The 22029-nt window shown below is 48.0% G+C and overlaps 1 protein-coding gene across 5 annotated transcripts in view; it reads right to left on the reverse strand.

Annotated features, from left to right (window-relative positions):
* Positions 1-22029, reverse strand: part of ASPA (aspartoacylase) — a 174586-nt gene that overhangs the window by 39901 nt on the left and 112656 nt on the right. The window contains exon 1 of one of the 5 annotated variants that reach the window (XM_056559268.1): positions 878-951. The exons of the other annotated variants lie outside the window; for them this stretch is intronic. The gene's annotated coding sequence lies outside the window, so the exon portion shown is untranslated. Of the gene's footprint in view, positions 1-877; positions 952-22029 lie in introns of those variants that run through there. 5 annotated transcript variants of the gene reach the window in all.

Here is a 22029-nt window from a genome sequence, read left to right on the forward strand (position 1 = left end):
AAGCACCCTTTAGTCACCGCACAGCTACACTCCCCATACCCTACTACCCTACTCAGGCTAACACAACAAAATTTGCATAATGTATGTACAGGTATAGGAGATCGCTGTTTAATGGCTGTCTTCTGTGCTGGGGCTGCTGCAGGGGGGTACGGTGGAGGTCCAGGCCCCTTACTGGGGTACTTGCTTTACCCCCTTATTGCGGAGCTGTTCAGAACAGTCGCAACCCCCCGTGATCAGATAATTTAGCAACTTGGGACTCCATTGAAGGCATTATCCAGCTTTGGAAGATGAATGGTGTATTAATATGTCTGAAGGCGCCTCGAACAAGCGCCACAGCTTATTCAAACAAAACATGTGTACACTAATGGATGATTTTCCGTAGAAACACATTCTTACCCAAAAAACTGAAGCAACTGATTCTATAAGGTGTGAACATGGTCAAGTACTGTATTTCAATGTGTTATTATTGCCTTCAAGTAAAAAACTGGCACTCATCTACAGTATTAGACCAAGCATCAGGCACAGATTTATGGGCAATATATATTGGCCTCTTTTTGTTCTGTGGCTAATATATTGAACTGGTGCCCCCTTGCGATTGTGTGGCAGTTATTATTAATAGGATGACAAAGGGAGCCCTTCCCTATGATATGATCACCTAGATGCCATGGCAAATACTGACTGTGATATCTAAGGGGTTAAACAGTCGAGCTCGGAGTGATCTGTGACTCAGCCTCTCACAGGTGATAGAGCAGAAACAAAAATGTACAGCACATGGAGCCAAAGGGTTGATTTTTCATTTTTTTTTTTTTAAATCCCAATAGAGCTACTTCTTTAGTTGTTTGTCCTTAAACTGATTATCATTACACAGTATATTTACCTACACACTGAAGGGGGCCTGCTCACTCCAGGCTCCAGGTGTGGCTCTGCCACTTTAAGACCAGCAGTTCCTGCCACACGCAGGCACATCTGTTAGAAGACGCAGATGTCACTGATGTGTCCCTGAGGCCGGCACACATATCAGCCAACTTAGGTGGGGCTTGTAGTCTGTCTCCCTCCTCCCATTGTATGTGTGCTCAGTCACACTGGAAGTAACTGGGAGCAGGCTGCGAGTCGGCCTAATGCTGCTGTAATTGCCCACTGGCCCCTGGTTTTGCTTATCACACACAGGTAGGTTAGTGTTAGGTCCCGTGCCACTTGAGAAATCTTGGCGTTGGTGCACAGGCTCTGGTGTGTCCTTTATCTAAGGATATACTGGCGAATGTCTCAATTTTAAAGGGGTACTCCGGTGCTTAGACATCTTATCCCCTATCCAAAGGAGTCCCGTCGCTGGGGACCCCCGTGATCTTGCACGCGGCACCCCATTTATAATCAGTACCCGGAGCGTGTTCGCTCCGGGTCTGATTACCGGCGAACACAGGGCCGAAGGCGTGTGACGTCACACCCCCGTCCTTGTGTGACGTCACACTCCGCCCCTCAATGCAAGCCTATGGGAGGGGGCGTGACAGCTATCACGACCCAGGGAATTGAAGTGAAGGGTGTAAGGGGATAAGGGAAAGGGATGGGATTTTATAATTCTGCATAAGCATTAATGTTATTTTGTTCCAGGAATGTATCTAACCCTGTTTTAAAGCTGTTAATTGTTCGTGCTGTCACCAGTTCCTGAGGTAGACAGTTCCATAAATTCACAGTCCTCTCGGTAAAGAAGCCCCTTTAGACTAAACCTTTTCTTCTCCAGATGGAGGGAGTGCCCCCTCGTCCTTTGAGGGGGTTTAAGCTGGAACAGTTTTTCTCCATATTTTTTGTTTGGGCCATTTATATACTTATATACATTTATCATATCCCCCCTTAAACGTCTATTCTCAAGACTAAACAATTGTAACTCCTTTAATCGCTCCTCATAGCTAAGATGTTCCATGCCCCATTTTAGTTTAGTCGCGCGTCTCTCCACCCTTTCCAACTCCGCAGTGTCCCTTTTATGAACAGGCGACCAAAACTGAACAGCATATTCCAGGTGAGGCCGTACCAATGCTTTATAAAGGGGGAGTATTATGTCCCTGTCCCTTGAGTCCAAGCCTCTTTTGATACATGACAATATCCTGCCGGCTTTGGAAGCAGCAGCCTGACATTGCATGCTATTCTGTAGTCTGTGATCTACAAGTACACCCAGATCCCTTCTCTACCAGTCTCTACCAGTGACTCTGCCAGTTTAATTCCCCCTAAGACATACGATGCATGCATGTTATTAGTACCCAGATGCATAACTTTACATTTATCCACATTGAACCTCATTTGCCAAGTGGATGCCCAGACACTTAGTGTATCCAAGTCATCTTGTAACTTATGCACATCCTCTATAGACTGTACCGTGCTACAAAGCTTGGTGTCATCTGCAAAGATAGAAACAGAGCTGTTAATACCATCCTCTATATCATTGATAAATAAATTAAACAACAGCGGGCCCAGTACTGAACCTTGGGGTACACCACTAATTACCGGGGACCAATCAGAGTACGAATCATTGACCACCACTCTCTGGGTACAATCCATGAGCCAGTGTTCAATCCAGTTACAAACTAAAGTTTCCAAGCCCAAAGACCTTAACTTACCTGTCAGACGTCTGTGAGGGACAGTATCAAATGCTTTAGCAAAATCCAGAAACACTATATCCACAGCCATTCCTCTGTCAAAGGCTTCTACTCACCTCTTCATAAAAGCAAATTAGATTGGTTTGACAACTTCTATCCTTAGTAAACCCATGCTGGCTATCACTTATAATACTATTATCCCCTATAAGTCCTTCAAACAATTTACCCACAATGCAAGTTAGACTTACCGGTCTATAATTGCCTGGCGAAGACCTAGAGCCCTTCTTGAAGATTGGTACCACATTAGCCTTGCGCCAGTCCCTTTGCACAATACCAGACACCAGAGAATCTCTAAATATCATGAACAAGGGTACAGATATTACTGAACTTACCTCTCTAAGAACTCTTGGGTGCAATCCATCCGGCCCTGGAGATTTGCTTACATTTACTTTACTTAACTTACCTTGTACCATCTCTACATTAAGCCAGTTCAGTACATTACATGATGTGTTACCAGCACTGACCTGGCCAATGTCAGCTCATTTTTCCATAGTGTATACAGAACTAAAGAACCCATTCAGTAGCTCCGCCTTCTCTTGATCGCCCGTGACAACCTCCCCATTATCATTATTAAGGGGTCCTACATGCTCTGTCCTTGATTTTTTTGTATTTATATATCTAAAAAAATATTTAGGATTAGTTTTGCTTTCTTTGGCCACCTGTCTCTCATTTTGAATTTTTGCTGTTTTTATTACATTTTTACAGATTTTATTAAGCTCCTTGTACTGTTTAAAAGTTATAGCTGACCCATCAGATTTGAATTTTTTGAAGGCTATTTTTTTGTTGTTTATTGCTCTTTTAACATCATTTGTCAGCCATGTAGGATTTAGTTTTAATCATTTATATTTGTTCCCCTTTGGTATATATTTAGCTGTATAGTTATTTAGAGTTGATTTAAAGATGTCCCATTTACCTTCTGTATCAGTATTTGAGAACACCTCCCCCCAGTCTATGTCCTGTAGTGCAGCTCTCAGCCCAGGGAAATTTGCCTTTTTAAAGTTATATGTTTTTGCCTTCACCGTCTGTCTTTGTTTTCTACATTTCAAGTCAAAAGTAACTATATTGTGGTCGCTATTACCAAGGTTTTCCCGCACAGTTACATTACCAACCAGCTCTGCGTTGTTGGAAATGATCAGATCCAACAAGGCATTTGTCACGGCTCGGCTGGCAGGAGGTGGATCCTCTGTGCCAGAGAGGGATTGGCGTGGACCGTGCTAGTGGACCGGTTCTAAGTTACTACTGGTATTCACCAGAGCCCGCCGCAAAGCGGGATGGTCTTGCAGCGGCGGTAGTAACCAGGTCGTATCCACTAGCAACGGCTCAACCTCTCTGACTGCTGAAGATAGGCGCGGTACAAGGGAGTAGACAAGAGCAAGGTCGGACGTAGCAGAAGGTCGGGGCAGGCAGCAAGGATCGTAGTCAGGGGCAACGGCAGGAGGTCTGGAACACAGGCTAGGAACACACAAGGGAACGCTTTCACTGCCCCGATGGCAACAAGATCCGGCGAGGGAGTGCAGGGGAAGTGAGGTATACATAGGGAGTGCACAGGTGAACACACTAATTAGAACAACTGCGCCAATCAGTGGCGCAGTGGCCCTTTAGATCGCAGAGACCTGGCGCGCGCGCGCCCTAGGGAGCGGGGCCGCGCGCGCCGGGACAGGACCGACGGAGAGCGAGTCAGGTACGGGAGCCGGGGTGCGCATCGCGAGCGGGCGCCACCCGCATCGCGAATCGCATCCCGGCTGGAGGCGGTATCGCAGCGTACCCGGTCAGTGGATCTGACTGGGGCGCTGCAGTAGCGAGGATGTTGCGAGCGCTCCGGGGAGGAGCGGGGACCCGGAGCGCTCGGCGTAACAGTACCCCCCCCCTTGGGTCTCCCCCTCTTCTTGGAGCCTGAGAACCTGAGGACCAGACTTTTGTCTAGGATGTTGTCCTCAGGTCCCCAGGATCTCTCTTCAGGACCACAGCCCTCCCAATCAACCAGAAAAAATTTCTTCCCTCTGACCGTCTTGGAGGCCAGTATCTCCTTCACGGAGAAGATGTCAGAAGAACCGGAAACAGGAGTGGGAGAAACAAGTTTGGGAGAGAAACGGTTGATGATGAGTGGTTTAAGAAGAGAGACATGAAAGGCATTAGGAATACGAAGAGAAGGAGGAAGAAGAAGTTTGTAAGAGACAGGATTAATTTGGCACAAGATTTTGAAAGGACCAAGATAGCGTGGTCATAGTTTGTAGCTGGGGACACGGAAGCGGACATATTTAGCGGAGAGCCATACCTTGTCTCCTGGAGAAAAAATGGGGGGAGCTCTTCTTTTCTTATCAGCAAACTTTTTCATGCGAGATGAAGCCTGTAAAAGAGAATTTTGGGTCTCTTTCCATATGGTGGAAAGATCACGAGTCACTTCAACCACAGCGGGCAAACCAGAGGGCAAGGGAGTAGGGAGGGGGGGAAGAGGGTGACGGCCGTACACCACGAAAAATGGGGATTTAGAAGAGGATTCAGAGACTCTGAAGTTGTACGAGAATTCGGCCCATGGTAGAGGATCTGCCCAGTCATCCTGGCGGGAGGAAACAAAATGCCGTAAATAGTCACCCAGGACCTGGTTAATTCTTTCTACTTGCCCATTGGATTGAGGATGATAAGCAGAAGAGAAGTTTAATTTAATCTTGAGTTGTTTACAGAGAGCCCTCCAGAATTTTGACACAAATTGGACGCCTCTATCCGAGACGATCTGCGTGGGCAAACCGTGAAGACGAAAAATGTGTACAAAAAATTGTTTTGCCAACTGAGGCGCTGAAGGAAGACCAGGAAGAGGAATAAAATGTGCCATCTTGGAAAATCGATCAACGACCACCCAAACAACAGTGTTGCCACGGGATGGGGGTAAGTCTGTAATAAAGTCCATACCAATCAGAGACCAAGGCTGTTCGGGGACAGGCAGAGGATGAAGGAGACCAGCAGGCTTCTGGCGAGGAGTCTTATCCCGGGCACAGACAGTACAGGCCCGCACAAAATCAACAACATCCGTCTCCAGAGTCGGCCACCAATAGAAACGAGAGATGAGTTGCAAGGACTTTTTGATGCCCGCATGGCCAGCGAGGTGGGAGGAGTGACCCCATTTGAGAATCCCGAGACGTTGGTGTGGAGAAACAAAGGTCTTCCCTGGAGGAGTTTGCCTGATGGAAGCTGGAGAAGTGGAGATCAGACAGTCAGGAGGAATGATGTGTTGCGGAGAGACCTCTACTTCCGAGGCATCCGAGGAACGAGAGAGAGCATCGGCCCTAATGTTCTTGTCGGCAGGGCGAAAATGAATTTCAAAGTTAAAACGGGCAAAGAACAAAGACCACCTGGCCTGGCGAGGATTCAGCCGTTGGGCAGACTGGAGATAGGAGAGATTCTTGTGATCGGTGTAAATGATAACTGGAAATTTTGATCCCTCCAGCAGATGCCTCCATTCCTCAAGTGCCAATTTAATGGCCAGTAGTTCTCGATCCCCGATGGAGTAGTTCCTCTCCGCCGGAGAGAAGGTCCTAGAAAAAAACCCACAAGTAACAGCATGCCCGGAAGAATTTTTTTGTAGAAGGACCGCTCCAGCTCCCACTGAGGAGGCATCAACCTCCAATAGGAAGGGTTTAGATGGGTCAGGTCTGGAGAGCACGGGAGCAGAAGAAAAGGCAGACTTGAGCCGTTTAAATGCGTCTTCCGCTTGAGGAGACCAGGACTTAGGATTGGCATTCTTCTTGGTTAAAGCCACGATAGGAGCCACAATAGTGGAAAAATGTGGAATAAATTGTCTGTAATAATTGGCGAACCCCAAAAAACGTTGGATAGCACGGAGTCCGGAGGGGCGTGGCCAATCTAAGACGGCAGAGAGTTTATCTGGGTCCATTTGTAGTCCCTGGCCAAAGACCAAGTATCCAAGGAAAGGAAGAGATTGACATTCAAACAGACATTTCTCCATTTTGGCATAAAGTTCATTGTCTCGAAGTCTCTGAAGAACCATGCGGACATGCTGGCGGTGTTCTTCTAAGTTGGCAGAAAAAATCAGAATATCGTCCAGATACACAACAACACAGGAATATAAGAGATCACGAAAAATTTCATTAACAAAGTCTTGGAAGACGGCAGGGGCGTTGCACAGGCCAAAGGGCATGACCAGATACTCAAAGTGTCCATCTCTAGTGTTAAATGCAGTTTTCCATTCGTCCCCCTCCCTGATGCGGATGAGATTATAAGCACCTCTTAAGTCCAGTTTGGTAAAAATGTGGGCACCTTGAAGGCGATCAAAGAGTTCTGAGATAAGAGGTAGGGGGTAGCGGTTCTTTACCGAGATTTTATTAAGTCCGCGGTAATCAATGCAAGGACGTAGGGAGCCATCTTTTTTGGACACAAAGAAAAATCCAGCTCCGGCAGGAGAGGAGGATTTGCGGATAAACCCCTTTTTAAATTTTCCTGGATGTATTCAGACATAGCAAGAGTCTCTGGGGCGGACAGAGGATAAATTCTGCCCCGGGGTAGAGTAGTGCCCGGGAGGAGGTCAATAGGACAGTCATAAGGCCTGTGAGGAGGTAAAGTCTCAGCTTGTTTTTTGCAAAATACGTCAGCATAGTCCATATAAGCCTTAGGGAGACCGGTTACAGGGGGAACCACAGGGTCACGGCAGGGAGTACTGGGAACCGATTTAAGACAGTCCTTGAAACAAGAAGTACCCCAGCTCTTGATCTCTCCTGTGGACCAATCAAGGGTTGGGGAATGGCGTTGAAGCCACGGTAGTCCAAGGAGAATTTCGGAACTGCAATTGGAGAGGACCAAAAACTCAATTTTTTCGTGATGAGGTCCGATGCACATTAGGAGGGGCTCCGTGCGGTAACGTACGGTACAGTCCAATCTTTCATTGTTAACACAATTGATGTAGAGGGGTCTGGCGAGACTGGTCACCGGGATGTTGAACCTGTTGATGAGGGAGGCCAAAATAAAATTTCCTGCAGATCCGGAATCCAAGAAGGCCATAGTAGAGAAGCAGAAGGTAGAGGCAGATATCCGCACAGGCACAGTAAGGCGTGGCGAAGCAGAGTTGACATCAAGAACTGTCTCACCTTTGTGCGGAGTCAGCGTACGTCTTTCCAGGCGGGGAGGACGGATAGGACAATCCTTCAGGAAGTGTTCGGTACCGGCACAGTACAGGCAAAGATTCTCCATGCGGCGTCGTGTCCTCTCTTGAGGTGTCAAGCGAGACCGGTCAACTTGCATAGCCTCCACGGCGGGAGGCACAGGAACGGATTGCAGAGGACCAGAGGAGAGAGGAGCCGGGGAGAAAAAACGCCTCGTGCGAACAAAGTCCATATCCTGGCGGAGCTCGGAAAAACGCATGTCAATGCGAGTGGCTAGATGAATGAGTTCATGCAGGTTAGCAGGAATTTCTCGTGCGGCCAGAACATCTTTAATGTTGCTGGATAGGCCTTTTTTAAAGGTCGCGCAGAGGGCCCCATTATTCCAGGATAATTCGGAAGCAAGAGTACGGAATTAGATGGTGTACTCGCCAATGGAAGAATTACCCTGGACCAGGTTCAGCAGGGCAGTCTCAGCAGAAGAGGCTCGGGCAGGTTCCTCAAAGACACTTCGAATTTCCGAGAAGAAGGAGTGTACAGAGGCAGTGACGGGGTCATTGCGGTCCCAGAGCGGTGTGGCCCATGACAGAGCTTTCCCAGACAGAAGGCTGACTACGAAAGCCACCTTAGACCTTTCAGTAGGAAACTGGTCCGACATCATCTCCAAGTGCAGGGAACATTGTGAAAGAAAGCCACGGCAAAACTTAGAGTCCCCATCAAATTTATCCGGCAAGGATAGTCGTAGGCCGGAAGCGGCCACTCGCTGCGGAGGAGGTGCAGGAGCAGGCGGAGGAGATGATTGCTGAAGCTGTGGTAGTAGCTGCTGTAGCATCACGGTCAGTTGAGACAGCTGATGGCCTTGTTGCGCTATCTGTTGCGACTGCTGGGCGACCACCGTGGTGAGGTCGGCGACAACTGGCAGTGGAACTTCAGCGGGATCCATGGCCGGATCTACTGTCACGGCTCGGCTGGCAGGAGGTGGATCCTCTGTGCCAGAGAGGGATTGGCGTGGACCGTGCTAGTGGACCGGTTCTAAGTTACTACTGGTATTCACCAGAGCCCGCCGCAAAGCGGGATGGTCTTGCAGCGGCGGTAGTAACCAGGTCGTATCCACTAGCAACGGCTCAACCTCTCTGACTGCTGAAGATAGGCGCGGTACAAGGGAGTAGACAAGAGCAAGGTCGGACGTAGCAGAAGGTCGGGGCAGGCAGCAAGGATCGTAGTCAGGGGCAACGGCAGGAGGTCTGGAACACAGGCTAGGAACACACAAGGGAACGCTTTCACTGGCACGATGGCAACAAGATCCGGCGAGGGAGTGCAGGGGAAGTGAGGTATACATAGGGAGTGCACAGGTGAACACACTAATTAGAACAACTGCGCCAATCAGTGGCGCAGTGGCCCTTTAAATCGCAGAGACCCGGCGCGTGCGCGCCCTAGGGAGCGGGGCCGCGCGCGCCGGGACAGGACCGACGGAGAGCGAGTCAGGTACGGGAGCCGGGGTGCGCATCGCGAGCGGGCGCCACCCGCATCGCGAATCGCATCCCGGCTGGAGGCGGTATCGCAGCATACCCGGTCAGTGGATCTTACTGGGGCGCTGCAGTAGCGAGGATGTTGCGAGCGCTCCGGGGAGGAGCGGGGACCCGGAGCGCTCGGCGTAACAGCATTACTTCTTGTTGGGTCCTCCACAAACTGGCCCATAAAATTATCCTGCAATAAATTTAGGAATTTTCTCCCCTTTGTAGTTTTAGCCAGCCCCCGGCCCCAATCTATATCTGGATAGTTAAAATCTCCCATTATTACCACTGTACCTGCCCGGGCGGCCCTCTCTATTTGTTTATACAGCTGACCTTCTATCTCTTCAGTGATATTAGGGGGTCTGTAGATTACACCAAATACTATTTTTTCAATATTTCCCTCCTTTTGTAATTCTACCCACAATGATTCCACATCCTCAGAATCATCACACACTATGGCATCGTTCACACTGACTTTCATACCACTTCTTACATACAGACAGACTCCACCACCTTTTCTGTTCATTCTATCCTTGCGAAACAATGTAAACCCCTGCAGATTAACAGCCCAGTCATGCGAGGAGTCCAGCCATGTCTCAGTGACCCCAACTATATCAATATGTTTGTCAGGATTCGGCAGGCTGGAGGTGGATCCTCTGTGTCAGAGAGGGATTGGCGTGGACCGTGTCGGTGGACCGGTTCTAAGTAGCTACTGGTTTTCACCAGAGCCCACCGCAAAGTGGGATGGTCTTGCAGCGGCGGTAGCAACCAGGTCGTATCCACCGGCAATGGCTCAACCTCTCTGACTGCTGAGATAGGCGCGGTACAAGGGATTAGACAAGAGCAAGGTCGGACGTAGCAGGGGCAACGGCAAGAGGTCTGGAACACTGGCTAGGGATACACAAGGAACGCTTTCACTGGCACAATGGCAACAAGATCTGGCAAGGAAGTGCAGGGGAAGTGAGGTAATATAGGGAAGTGCACAGGTGAACACACTAATTAAAAACCATGCGCCAATCAGTGGCGCACCGGCCCTTTAAATCGCAAAGAGCGGGGGAGCGGGGCCGCGCGCGCCGGGACAGCACAGACGGGGAGCAAGTCTGGTAAGCGGGTCGGGATGCGCACAGCGAGCGGGCGCGTCCCGCATCGCGAATCGCATCCCGGCTAGGGACATTATCGCAGCGCACCCGGTCAGCGGGTCTGACCAGGGCGCTGCGAACAGGAGAACGCTGTGAGCACTCCGGGGAGGAGCGGGGTCCCGGAGCGCTCGGCGTAACAGTACCCCCCCCCCCCCCCCTTGGGTCTCCCCCTCTTTTAAGAACCTGAAAATTTGTAGATAAGGTCCTTGTCAAGGATGTTATCTTCGGGTTCCCATGACCTCTCCTCCGGGCCGCAATTCTCCCAATCTACAAGAATTTTTTTTTTTACCTCTGATTGTCTTTGATGCAAGAATTTCTTTAACCGAGAAGATGTCTGAGGACCCGGAGACAGGAGTAGGAGCAACAACCTTAGGAGAGAAGCGGTTAAGGATAAGTGGTTTAAGGAGAGAGACATGAAAAGCATTGGGAATACGGAGAGAAGGAGGAAGAAGGAGTTTGTAGGAGACAGGGTTGATTTGGCATTTGATTTTAAAAGGTCCAAGATAACATGGACCCAGTTTATAACTGGGGACACGGAAGCGGATATACTTGGCGGAGAGCCACACTTTGTCTCCAGGAGAAAAGACAGGAGGAGATCTTTTTTTGTCGGCATGTTTCTTCATCCGGGATGAGGCCTGTATGAGAGATTTTTGAGTCTCTTTCCAGATGGTGGAGAAGTCCCGAGTCACCTCATCAACAGCGGGCAAACCAGAAGAGTGGGGAGGGGGGAAGAGGGTGACGGCTGTACACCACAAAGAATGGGGATTTAGCGGAGGACTCAGAGACTTTGAAATTGTACGAGAATTCGGCCCATGGTAGGAGATCATCCTGGCGGGAGGAAACAAAATGTCGCAAATAGTCACCAAGAACCTGATTAACTCTCTCCACTTGCCCATTGGATTGGGGATGATAGGAAGACGAGAAGTTTAATTTGATTTTAAGCTGATTACAGAGGGCCCTCCAGAATTTCGACACAAATTGAACGCCTCTATCCGAGACGATATGTGTAGGAAGCCCGTGAAGGCAAAAAATGTGCACAAAAAATTGTTTCGCCAACTGTGGCGCAGAAGGAAGACCTGGAAGAGGAATAAAATGTGCCATCTTGGAAAAACAATCAACGACCACCCAAATAATTGTGTTGCCATGGGATAAAGGTAAGTCTGTAATAAAGTCCATAGCAATCTGAGACCATGGTAGCTCAGGAACAGGCAGAGGATGAAGGAGACCGGCAGGCTTCTGGCGAGGAGTCTTGTCCCGGGCACAGACTGTACAAGCCCGAACAAAATCAGCAACATCTGCTTCCAGGGTAGGCCACCAATAAAAACTAGAGATGAGCTGGACGGATTTTTTGACGCCAGCATGGCCGGCGTGGTGTGAGGAGTGTCCCCACCTGAGAATCCTGAGGCGTTGGCATGGAGGGATGAAGGTCTTTCCAGGAGGAGTTTGTCTGATGGAAGCTGGGGAAGCAGAGATCAGACAGTCAGGAGGAATAATGTGTTGCAGGGAGGCTTCCATTTCAGAGGCATCCGAGGAACGAGAGAGGGCGTCAGCCCTAATGTTCTTGTCAGCGGGGCGAAAATGAATCTCAAAGTTAAAACGGGCAAAGAACAACGACCACCTAGCCTGGCGAGGGTTCAGCCGTTGGGCAGACTGAAGATAAGAGAGATTCTTGTGATCAGTGTATATAATAACTGGGTATTTGGACCCCTCCAGCAGGTGCCTCCATTCGTCGAGGTTCAGTTTTATGGCCAGTAGTTCTCGATCACCAATGGAGTCGTTTTTCTCCGCCGGAGAGAAGGTCCTAGAAAAGAAACCACAAGTAACACCATGTCCGGAAGAATTTTTCTGTAGGAGTACAGCTCCAGCTCCCACCGAGGAGGCGTCTACCTCCAGTGAGAAGGGTTTAGATGGATCAGGTCTGGAGAGTAAGGGAGCAGAAGAAAAGGCAGTTTTGAGACGGTTGAACGCCTCTTCCGCTTGAGGAGGCCAGGACTTAGGGTTGGCGTTTTTCTTGGTTAGGGCCACAATTGGGGCCACAATGGTGGAAAATTTGGGAATAAATTGTCTGTAGTAATTGGCAAACCCCAAGAAACGTTGGATAGCTCCGAGTCCGGAGGGGCGTGGTCCATTTGGAGTCCCTGGCCAGAGACTAAATATCCTAGGAAGGGAAGAGATTGGCATTCAAAGAGACATTTCTCCATCTTGGCATATAACTGATTGTCCCGGAGTCTCTGAAGAACCATGCGGACATGCCGGCGGCGTTCTTCTAGGTTAGAAGAAAAAATCTAAATATCGTCCAGGTAGACCACAACACAGGTATATAATAAATCACGAAAAATTTCATTTACAAAGTCCTGGAAGACGGCAGGGGCGTTGAAAAGCCCAAAGGGCATAACCAGATATTCAAAGTGTCCATCTCTGGTGTTAAACGCGGTCTTCCACTCGTCCCCTTCCCTGATGCGGATGAGATTATATGCACCTCTTAAATCTAATTTGGTAAAGATGTTGGCGCCACGTAGGCGGTCAAAGAGTTCCGAGTTAAGAGGCAGGGGATAGCGTTTTTTTATAGTGATTTTATTAAGACCGCGGTAATCAATGTATGGTCGTAAGGAACCGTCTTTTTTAGAGACAAAGAAGAACCCTGCTCCGGCAGGGGAGGAAGACTTGCGGATAAATCCCCTTTTTAAATTTTCTTGGATGTACTCTGTCATGGCTTGTGTTTCCGGAGCAGACAGAGGATAGATTCTGTCCCGGGGTGGAGTAGTACCAGGGAGAAGATCAATAGGACAGTCATAAGGCCTGCGAGGAGGCAAAGTCTCTGCTTGTTTTTTGCAAAAAACATCAGCATAGTCCAGATAGGCCTTGGGGAGACCTGGTATCGGAGGAGCCATAGGGTTTTGATTGGCAGGACTGGGAGCAGACATAAGGCATTTTTTGTGGCAAGAAGTACCCCAGTTCTTGATCTCCCCGGTGGTCCAGTCAAGGGTAGGGGAATGGCGTTGCAGCCAAGGTAGTCCAAGAAGAATTTCAGAGGTGCAGTTAGAAAGTACCAGAAATTCAATCTTTTCGTGATGGGGTCCAATGCACATTAAGAGGGATTATGTGCGGTAATGCACAGTACAGTCCAATCTTTCACCATTAACAGAGGCGATGTAGAGGGGTCTGGCGAGACTGGTCACTGGGATGTTGAACCTGTTAACGAAAGAGGCCAAAATAAAATTTCCTGCAGATCCAGAATCCAAGAAGGCCACAGCTGAGAAGGAGAAGTTAGAAGAAGAAATCCGCACAGGCACAGTAAGACGTGGAGAAGCAGAGTTCACACCTAGAGCTGTCTCACCTTTGTGCGGAATCGGAGTGCATCTTTCCTGACGTGGAGGTCGGATAGGACAATCCTTCAAGAAGTGTTCGGTACTGGCACAGTACAGGCATAGGTTCTCATTGCTGCGGCGTGTCCTCTCTTGAGGTGTCAGGCGAGACACGGCGGAAGGCACAGGAACAGATTGCAGCGGACCAGAGAAGAGAGGATCCGGGGAGAGAAACCGCCTTGTGCCAACAAAGTCCATATCCTGGCGGAGCTCCTGACGTCTTTCGGAAAAACGCATGTCAATGCGGGTGGCCAGATGAATAAGTTCATGCAGGTTAGCAGGGATTTCTCGTGCGGCCAGCACATCTTTGATGTTACTGGATAGGCCTTTTTTGAAGGTCGCGCAGAGGGCCTCGTTATTCCAGGACAATTCGGAGGCGAGAGTACGGAAATGGATGGCGTACTCGCCTACTGAAGAATTACCAGGTTCAGCAGGGCAGTCTCGGCAGAAGAGGCTCGGGCTGGTTCCTTGAAGACACTTCGAATCTCCGCGAAGAAAGAGTGTACAGAGGCAGTGACAGGATCATTGCGGTCCCAGAGCGGTGTGGCCCATGACAGGGCTTTCCCAGACAGAAGACTGACCACGAAAGCCACCTTTGACCTTTCAGTTGGAAATTGGTCCGACATCATCTCCAAATGCAGGGAACATTGCGAGAGAAAACCACGGCAAAGTTTAGAGTCCCCATCAAACTTGTCCGGCAATGATAAACTGAGGCTGGATGCAGCCACTCGCTGCGGAGGAGGTGCAGGAGCTGGCGGAGAAGATGGTTGCTGAAGCTGTGGTAGAAGCTGCTGTAGCATCACAGTCAGTTGAGACAGCTGGTGGCCTTGTTGCGCTATCTGTTGCGACTGCTGGGCGACCACCATGGTAAGGTCAGCGACAACTGGCAATGGGACCTCAGCGGGATCCATGGCCGGATCTACTGTCAGGATTCGGCAGGCTGGAGGTGGATCCTCTGTGTCAGAGAGGGATTGGCGTGGACCGTGTCGGTGGACCGGTTCTAAGTTGCTACTGGTTTTCACCATAGCCCGCCACAAAGCGGGATGGTCTTGCAGCGGCGGTAGCAACCAGGTCGTATCCACTGGCAACGGCTCAACCTCTCTGACTGCTGAGATAGGCGCGGTACAAGGGATTAGACAAGAGCAAGGTCGGACGTAGCAGAAGGTCAGGGCAAGCAGCAAGGATCGTAGTCAGGGGCAGCGGCAAGAGGTCTGGAACACTGGCTAGGGATACACAAGGAACGCTTTCACTGGCACAATGGCAACAAGATCCGGCAAGGAAGTGCAGGGGAAGTGATTTAATATAGGGAAGTGCACAGGTGAACACACTAATAAAAAACCATGCGCCAATCAGTGGCGCACCGGCCCTTTAAATCGCAAAGAACCGGCGCGCGTGCCCTAGGGAGCGGGGCCGCGCGCGCCGGGACAGCACAGACGGGGAGCGAGTCTGGTAAGCGGGTCGGGATGCGCACCGCAAGCGGGCGAGTCCCGCATCGCGAATCGCATCCCGGCTAGGGACATTATCGCAGCGCACCCGGTCAGCGGGTCTGACCGGGGCGCTGCGAACAGGAAAACGCTGTGAGCGCTCCGGGGAGGAGCGGGGACCCGGAGCGCTCGGCGTAACAATGTTCCTCCAGTATCAAGGACTCAAGCTCCCCCATTTTATTTGCTAGGCTTCTGGCATTTGTGAACATACACTTTACATTTCCATTAAGTTTTACGCATATAGTCTCACTAATGGGATTTTCAGAGTTATTGGGGTTAATGTTATTTTTTGAGTTATAAGGGCTAATTGTACTATTTAAGTTATTGGGGCTAATGGGATTTTTTGAGTTATTGGGTCTAACGTTATTATTTAAGTTATTGGGGCTTAAGGGAATTTTTTGCGTTATTGGGTCTAACGTTGTTATTTAAGTTATTGGGGCTAATGGTATTTTTTGAGTTAATGGGGCTTATTGTAGTTATTGAGTTATTGGGGCTAATGGAATTTTTTGAATTATTGGGATTACAATTTTTTCGAGCTACATTTATTTTTACGGCTGGTTTGTAACCCATTGATCTCCTTGTCCACTGCTCTTAACCTCCCCCCACAGGACTCCTCTCCCCCCACTATTATTTCCTGACCCCTCTCTAACCTATCCATCCCACTGTCTGCTTTCTTTGCTTTATTATCCTCCCCCCACTCACCTAGTTTAAATATTCAGCCACCAGGATTCTCTCCCCCAGCACAGCGGACCCCCTTCCATTCAGGTGCAAATTATCCGTAGAATAGAGTTTGTACCCCCAATGAAAAGTCAGCCCAGTGCTCTAAAAACCCAAACCCTTCCCCCTTACACCACAACTTAAGCCATGCATTTAACTCCCTAAGCTCCCGCTGTCTTTCCCGCGATGCGCATGGCACAGGAAGTATCCCAGAGAACACAACCCTAGAGGTCCTTCCCTTCAGCTTGGCACCTAGTTCCTTGTAATTATTCTTCAAGGACCTCCACCTACCATGTATTCTGTCGTTGGTTCCCACATTGTGTCTAAAAGAAAATAAAGGGGACAAAGGAGTCTGGAGGAATTGACAGAGGAGTCTGGAGGAGAAGACAGAGGGGTCTGGAGCAGAGGTCAGTTGGTTCTGGGGGAGGACAGAAGGGTCTGGAGGAGAAGACAGAGGGGTCTGGAGCAGAGGTCAGATGGTTTTGGGGGAGGACAGAACGGTCTGGAGGAGAAGACATAGGGGTTGGGAAGAGGTCAGAGGGGTCTGAAGGAAGGGGTATAGGGGTATAAAAAAGGACAGTATAGGGGTGAGATTTGTCCAAACAGAGGACAGCATGTGGCAGTATTATTATCAGAGGCACAGTGTGTGGCAGTATTTTGTTCAGGGGCACCCCTGCCACAGGTTATATTCAGGGTGCCCAGTGTCCGACAGTGTTATATTCAGGTGGTACAGTGTGTGGCACAGTTATATTTAGAGGGGGCAGTGTCTGACGGGGAAAAATTAAGAGGGCGCAGTGTCTGGCTGGTTGTATTAATTATGTATTTATAGAGAAGATGAGGATCTGCTGACAAAGTGAGGAACCAATAATATCTGGGCAGAGGGAAGATGTAGTTTGGAAGAAGCCATTGCAGTGTGGGCCAGACGAAGAAGAAAAAAAAAAAGACTATTGAGAAGATGTCATATGTCAGTCACTGATTTACTATGTCTCATCAGTGTTGTAGTCACTTGTACGTTCTGTATTGATGATGAGTGAAACAATACTTCCCTCCATCCCCTTACCAATGCTTAGGTTATACTGGGAGGTGTAGTTTCCCATTACTTCTTTAACATGTTTCCCCTTACTTGGCAATTGGTGGAATTGATTATTGTAGTGTAAATAATCCTGCGTGCTCCCCGGGTGAGCGCTATGGGACGCCAGTACCCAATACCACAGCCTGGGGGCTCACAGTACCCATAGCCTGGAAGCTTCACAGTACCCATAGCCTTGGGGCCTACAATTTCTCAATCCGGCCCTTCCTAACTCAGCTACATGAATCTGTTTGGATCTGTTCTGTTGTCGGAGGACACAGTGACTAGATGTTCAGTCAACTTCATATAGGGCACATGATGACCATGTTAATGTATTTGCATTGATCTGTGCTGTATGTATCCATAATATGATAGAATGCTGCACCTGTACCATGCTGTAATCTGCACAATTCATTGTCATAACACACAATGGCAGGAGTGGTTTTGAGTAACAGCTTTTATAGGGTTCCTACACTTTAGACCTACTTTGTGAATCACTGCACTAAGCATTCTTTGCACTTCACATGCAGTCACATGTATTGGCTCCAGAAGCTGTATGTTCCCATTAATTTACATACATTACAGGATAGTAATCTGTGTGATTCCTTATACATTTATGTAAATGTTTCCAAGCAGAGATAAGGATAGAGGAGCGCAAACAAGTTTTTTTCCCTTTGCCTTCAAGTGTGAAAACACATGATCCGGCGGCTGCCTGGGGATAAATTACTACTATAAAAAAAAGACCTTTTTTTTTGTGTTGCCATATTCTGACAACCTTAACATTTTTACTTTCTGTCCGACTGAGTTGTTTGAGGGCTTACCATTGTAAAATTGTGACCCCCTATAATGTTACTATTCTATGTGTGAAGACTCTTTTTTTCTGTACAACGATTCAGTTTTCATAGGGTACAGTTATTAGGTAGGTGTGAATTTTTGATTACTTTCAAATGTATGTTTTCTGGGATGTGGCAATTCTGGTATATTTTTTACCACTTACAGATAAAGTATTGTGACAAAGTATCGTGATGTCGCGGCCCTGCCCCCTTGTGACATCACCCCCCGCCCCTCAATATAAGTCTATGGGAGTGGGCATGACGGTCACCACGTCCCCTCCCATAGACTTGCATTGAGGAGGCGGGCCATGTCATCATGAGGGAGCGGGGCCACGACGTCACGATACTCCGGCCCCTGTATCGCCCGTCATCAGGCACCGAGCAAAGTTCGCTCCATGCAGCAGGAGAGATTGCAGGAGTTCCCAGTGGCAGGACCCCCGCGATCAGACATCTTATCCCCTATCCTTTGGATAGAGGATAAGATGTCTAGGAGCGGAGTACCCCTTTAAGCCAAAGTGGACTTATAGAGGTTATCCATGAATAGCAAACAGAGTAAATTTCTTCATAAAGCAACACCACCCCTGTCCTCAAGCAGTGTGTGGTACAGTATTACAGCTTGGTTCCATTTTGCTTCAGTGCAATACCACACACAACCTGTGGAAAGGTGTGGCACTGTTTTTGAAAGAAATCAGCTCTGTTATTCTAATCCTGCATAACCCCTTTAATGGAAGACGAAAGCAATGTTCACGAAATCCTAACGCCAACTTATTCCGTCAGCAATGTCCGCCCTCTAAATCCCTGGCCAGTAATTTGAGTAGTAGAAGCTACATAGTGGGACATTTTTAATAAAGACTATTTAGAAAGTTGCTTAGTGTTGCATACAGAAAAGGAATTAACAATAAAAAATTATGTGCAAAGGCGTCCAAAGTGTGTGTTTGTAAAAGTTGCAACATATCATCATCATGTATCAACTGTTCACATCATCTGACTGTCTGGATGCACCCACATACCTCCAGCTATATCTTTGCTAGTAAATCAGCCATCTTATTTCTAGATGCCAGACTTAATATGTTTATTCATACATACACTGCATGAATAAATATATAAACAATGATGGGAATGACAAATGTTGCAAAGCTTTAAAGCCACTCATCATAAAGGCACTACATACAGTGTGCATATCTATGAATTCTGTATAGGACTACGGGTAAACTTGCTACTTCATAGCATAGAGGAACCTTCCAACAGTTGCTAAAAATTGGACTGATTGTTATTCATTGTTTAAACAATGGTGGAAATAGTGTAGTACCGTGAAAATACACCAGGGATGCCACAACAATTCAGCAATGAATGACTCGTAAACCAGTGATGTATCACAGACTAGCACTAGGCACATCTGCTAGAAGTACAGAGCATGATGCTACCCACCAAAAAAAGAATGAGACAAGTGGAGCCACTGCTGATTACTGCTGAGGGTTTGGATAGAGCCATGCATTTAATTACTGTTGGAGATGGATGAGAGCCCCAAATGTGATTACTACTGTGGGGGAGGGAATGAGACGTGAGCCCTGAATGTTATTAGGGCTGTTGAGGAGGGCATTAGATGTGAGCCCTGAATGTTATTAGGACTATTGAGAAGGGCATGAGATGTGAGCCCTGAATGTTATCAGAACTGTTGAGGGGGGCATGAGATGTGAGCCCTGAATGTGATTACTACTGTGGGGGAGGGCATGAGATGTGAGTCCTGAATGTGATTACTACTGTGGGGGAGGGCATGAGATGTGAGCCCTGAATGTTATTAGGACTGTTGAGGGGGGCATAAGATGTGAGCCCTGAATGTGATTACTATTGTGGGGGAGGGAATGAGATGTGAGCCCTAAATGTTATTAGGATTGTTGAGGGGGGCATGAGATGTGAGCCCTGAATGTGATTACTACTGTGGGGGAGGGAATGAGATGTGAGCCCTGAATGTGATTACTACTGTGGGGGAGGGCATGAGATGTGAGCCCTGAATGTTATTAGGACTGTTGAGGGGGCATGAGATGTGAGCCCTGAATGTTATTAGGACTGTTTAGGGGGGCATAGGCCTGGTCCAGCCTTTTCTCAGAAGAAAGCAAGTCAGTTAGTCTGAAGTTGTGTGCAGGAGTGAGTAGGAGTGTCTGTCTAATGATGAACAGAAAGTATTAGTCTGAGAAGGTAAGATGTACAAGAACCTCATATCCCTGGACTAGGTCATTGGCTTCCAGGTTGGCCGAGGAAACTTGCAGCTTATTTGTTGCATGCAGCTTACATGTCACGCATCACCTGCACCCAGCAACTTGATACTGTAGGACCCATGGTCTACACATTATGTATATTTTAAGGTTCGGAAACCCACAGATGGAATTGTCAAACATAAGTTAGTGCATTCCACAGCTGGTCATTTACTATTTTTAAGCTGGGTTCACACTACGGAAACAAAATTCTGAGGGAGGTCGGTGCTAGCTGAATCAGTAAGCGCTACATTGCCAGTCCTAATAGAGGGCAATGTATTCTGCTAAATGTTCCACCAAAAGATAACAAAGTTCAGAATTTCAGTGGCGTAAAGCTCAGTCGTGTGAACTGTGCAGTGGAATCCTCTTGACAGCAATGGGACTCTGCTGCACAGGGATTTCTGAGCGGAATTTCTGTAGTGTGAACTCAACCTTAAGGACTGATTGATAAGGAACTGAAAACCAAGCAATTGTGTTCCTGCATTTGAGAAAGCTGATTACTGAACATTTAGGGAGAAAAAGAAATAAACGGAATTGGATTCATGAGGAAACCAGTTCCAGCCTCTGCAGTGACTGTGCCTCCATCTGAAATTGAAATGTTCATTCATCGTTGCCAAATAAGAAAAACTATCAGTTACCTTTTTAAAGTTGCCACTGTATCTGGCTACTTATTTGCACATCATTTACTCCTGTTAGAATTGTGTGGTGACTCAGTACAGAATAATGTGTTCTTCTGTACTCCTGCCCATCTTGTGTGGCAGATGCTGCTTCAATGTCCGTCTTGGGCCCACATTCCTCAAAACTATAAACTGTTATGCAATGGTTAAGTTGTTCGTATTTTCTATATATTTGTCTCTTTAAACCTTAAACCTGTTGTCATGGAACTTGAGGTGAACCGTGTGGCTTATCTGCTCAATGGAAATGCTCAAAACATGCTCCATATATAGTCTAACCAGAGTTCAGTTCTGTAGTGTTGTAGCTGAGGTACAGTTGAGAGAAGTCTGAGGAGTCTGTGATTCTGAAGGAGGCCTGAGGCCTAGTCCTGCAACCACGCACCTTCTACTACCAGTTAACCCCTGTGCCTGGGTGAAAGTCAAAGCCTGGCGGTAAGTAGTAAAGATCGGGGATCAATTCAAGTCAAGTAAGTCAAGTTAGTCCAGGTAAATAAAGTCTAGCGTGGGTTGCATAAAAGTCAAGTAAGTCATATACAGCACAATAAACTATAAGTGCCAGCAAGCCGATAAGCTTCTCAAAGTTCACCCTGCATCTCCTTCATGCTATTCTGAGCTGTAACGGATTGTACCATCTTTCCAACCTCAGTAAAGCCAGTTATCTGTAACCTTGCGTCAGAGTAATTATTTGCCCCGTGCCTGGCACAGGAGAAGCTGGTCTACCTCAGGTGGTGTATAAGTCAACCACGAGTTGGCGTCACGAAAAGGTTAATTCACACATTTCCCTTACCCAACACCACAATTGTGTCAGCTGCAGATGCCACTATAACAGTGTTGGTAAAAGATGTCCCCCCCCACCCCCCGCCATAGCAGTGTGTCATCTGTAGAGCCGTCCATAACAGAGCATCATCTGCGGATGCCCCATAACAGTGAATCATACACAGATTCACCACATCAGTGTTTCATCCACAGATACCCCCATAACATTGTGTCATCCCCCCACAAAAGTGTGTCATTTACAAATTCCATACCATAACAGTATGTCATCCACAGATCCCCCATAGCAGGGTCTCATCCATAGATACAAAGAAAAGGAATGTCCAGCGCAGGTACAGGAACGGATTCTTTATTGTGAAACTTCTGCACATGGATGACATAGACACAAAGTGACACGTTTCGGCCCTAGCGTCGGGCCTTAGTCATTAGGCCCGACTAAGGCCCTACGCTAGGGC

The sequence above is a fragment of the Hyla sarda genome, chromosome 2, assembly GCF_029499605.1.
Source record: "Hyla sarda isolate aHylSar1 chromosome 2, aHylSar1.hap1, whole genome shotgun sequence".
Classification (NCBI taxonomy): Eukaryota; Metazoa; Chordata; class Amphibia; order Anura; family Hylidae; genus Hyla; species Hyla sarda.